Below are 3,669 nucleotides of genomic sequence, written 5' to 3'. Positions count from 1 at the left end.
CTCTCTCTCTCTCTCTAAACTCAAGAGTCACTTAGAACCACCTTCTTCATCCTTCATTTCCAGCCGAATTCTTCATATTTTTCTATCAAAATAGCAAGGATTCTGAAGATATTGCATCTTTCTCATCATCAATCAAGGTAACAACTTCATCTCCATCATTTCCTTGCAAGTTTTGGGGGGAAACCCCACTTTTCTTGCATTTTTAACTACTTTCTTCTAACCTCCGAAAGTTTCTGAGTTTTAAGGAGAGATTACACACCAAAAACATGTAAAAATGTTCATATGATGGTGGTAATCTATGACCCAAACATTAGAACTCAAGAAAATAGGTAAAATCATGTTGTATGTGAGTTTGATTTCTAAAAATGGCATTTTTAAGTGCTGACAGATTTCATGCATGTACATAAATCGTCCATATCTTGCAAATAATATGTTCAAATTTCATGAATCTTCTTTTAAAGGTTCATATATTGATTTGGGGTTTTAATCCAATTGGTCTCACTCAAAAACATTGAGTTTTGACTCCCCAAATACTCAAAACAAAATGCATGTGCATCTGGGAGTTTTTCAGTAGGTAAATCCTACTTTAAACAACCACAACTCTTTAAATAATCATCCAAAATCATTGATTTTTCTTCTGGAAGTTAATTTAATGAGTTACCTTTTAAATTCCACTGATTTCATTCAAAAATATGGTGATTTGAGGTTTCAACTACTCAAAACAAAATGAGTATGCAATCTGTCTGAAACTGACAGATTTATATATGCATGTTCTAATAACCATATCTCTTTCAAAACTCGATGAAAAAGGATGATTCTTCTTTTTAGAGTTAACTATATGAGTTATATTCTACATGAAAGTGGAATCATATGAAAATATGGAGTTTTGACCTCCAAACACCTAAAACACTTTAGGTGTGCGAACTGTGAAACCATCAGCAGGTAACTCCTACTTTGTGTGTTAATATCTCTTTNTGGAGTTTTGACCTCCAAACACCTAAAACACTTTAGGTGTGCGAACTGTGAAACCATCAGCAGGTAACTCCTACTTTGTGTGTTAATATCTCTTTTATTATTTGCTCTTAGTACATGATTCTTCTTCTGAAATATTCTTTTATGAGTTAGGTGGCGTTTGTTTTTAAGAGGTGCTGAAGTCTAAAGTCTGATTTCACTTCTGATTTTTAAGAGGTGGTGTTGAAGTCTGAAATCTGAATCAGTCAGATTGTTTGTTTTTGTAAACTGACAACGTCTGAAATCTGAATCAATAGTTTGCTTTTGTAACCAACAAAACATATCAATATGTATAATTTCTTATTTCACTTCTGTTTGTGTTCCCAAGATTCCCTTAATTCTTTCTTCTCCTCTAGATCAAGCCTTCCATCCTCAATCTACACCCTCATCCCACCACCATCAACCACCATCCACCACCACTCCTTTTCTAAAATCCAAGGTCCAAATTCACCTCTAAAATCGAAGCAAATATCCATCATGATGAAAACTACAGTGACGAAAACTATAGGGACAAAAATACCTTGATTCACGAGGATAAAAGGTGCACAACTACTGGTTTGCACAGGAACGAAAACACACAGTAGCGAAAACCCACAGGGAAGAAAAGCCTCTTGATTTGGATCTGATTTGGGTCGATTTGAAGCCACCAGAGGCGATGGAGGGTGAACTCGATCATTTGAGATGATGAGGAGGGTGAAGTCGATCGAATGATGAAGTAGAATCCGGTTCTCTGGATAATTTTCAGGATTAAGAGGAAAATAAGTGGCTAGGCTATCACTTAATTTTTAAGAGGAAAATAAGTGATAAGTGGCTCTGAAAGAAAAAGAAAAACAAACGGTCTGAATTTCCTTATGTCTGACCGAATCAGACATAAGTGGTAAAATAAGAGCTTTTTTAAAAAAACAAACACCACCTTAGAGTTCATATGAACCCAGTTTCACTCAAAAATATGAAGTTTTGAGGCATTAACCAATTTATTTAAGTATGCAATCTGTCAACTAATGACAGANATTTCATTCAAAAATATGGTGATTTGAGGTTTCAACTACTCAAAACAAAATGAGTATGCTATCTGTCCGAAACTGACAGATTTGTATATGCATGTTCTAATAACCATATCTCTTTCAAAACTCGATGAAAAAGGATGATTCTTCCTTTRAGAGTTAACTATATGASTTATATTCTACATWCAAGTGGAATCACATAAAAATATGGAGTTTTGACCTCCAAACACCTAAAACACTTTAGGTATGGGAACTGTGAAACMATCAATAGGTAACTCCKACTTTGTGTGTTAATMTCTCTTTTATTACTTGCTCTTAGTACATGATTCTTCTTCTGAAATATTCTTTTATGAGTTAGGGTTCATATGAACCCAGTTTCACTAAAAMMTATGAAGTTTTGAGGCATTAACMAATTTATTTAAGTTAAGTGTGCAATCTGTCAACTAATGATAGATGTGTGCATGTAACTTTATGGTGCCATATCTTCCTCTTAACTCATCCAAAATGAGTGATTATTATCTTAAAAGTTTTATTTAGGTGTTGAGTTTATAATCCAACTTGAAATTCTGCAAAACACTTATTAGAGCTCTTCAAATGAGTATTTTACTAACATGGTGTAATCTGTCGTAACAATTGTGACATATTGTATTGCATAAATTATTTGAACCATTTTTACAGGTCCAAAATGCATGAAATTTGGTCACAATGACCATAACTCAGTTCTATATCCCATAAAAAAATATAGGAAACTATGTAATTTTAGAAGTCTCTATAAATTGATCATTTTTAGTACTATTAGTTTATGTCCAAAAGAGAAATTCTGGAATTTATTTGATTTTATAAATTTTGATCATTTATTGGATTATAACATTACTTCCGGTATAAATTACTACATTAACGAGCATATGTGCATTATGTATATTTGGACTATAGATAATCTAGTTGGACATATGTAGACAATTATGGACTTAGGACTTGTTAATCCCCATAAGTAGTTTTAAACCCATAAGTGACGGTTTTGGATATTCTTCTTTGATAGGGAAATGTTAAGCCAACTTGTGGGGAACGGATCGTGTTTTTGAATTACGGAGCTTTGCAAAAGAGTGAGTATTCACAGCCCCTCTTTCAAAGTATTTATTACGTTTTGGGGTGAAAAGCATGATTGAATGTATTATATGAGCTATTTTCATTGTGAATATGAAATTTTGTTAATTTGATGTTGTGGGCACTAAGGCATGTACGCTAATAGTTATATTGAGTAAAATGTAACACAAAAGTTTGTACACTACTATTAACTCAAGTGAGGAGCCGAGGGTATTTGTGGATAGCGCTATTTGGACTGACAATCCCACCTAAAAACCGATAAGTAGGGGTGTGGATAGCAATCCCACCCAGAAACTACAGGTAAGGGTGCACTATACTTAAAAAATAAAGGTTCTACATATGTGGGGTTTTAGTCCCACCACTAAGGTAGAATTAAAAACAGTTTTATGGGGTCGAAAGGTTTAGTGGTGGCTCTTTATATACTTWAAATTAGAGTACAAATTGCCTTGAACAATCCAAGAATTTCTTTCAAAGTAAATCAAGTGCCATTAAAAATTTAATTTGCTTATATTCGCTTATGCAAAAAGGAGGTTTGTGATATTGAAAACCT

The sequence above is a fragment of the Cynara cardunculus genome (genome assembly GCF_001531365.2).
Source record: "Cynara cardunculus var. scolymus isolate 2C chromosome LG 6, CcrdV1, whole genome shotgun sequence".
In the NCBI taxonomy this organism is placed as follows: Eukaryota; Viridiplantae; Streptophyta; class Magnoliopsida; order Asterales; family Asteraceae; genus Cynara; species Cynara cardunculus.
Note: the sequence above shows the minus strand (reverse complement) of the source record.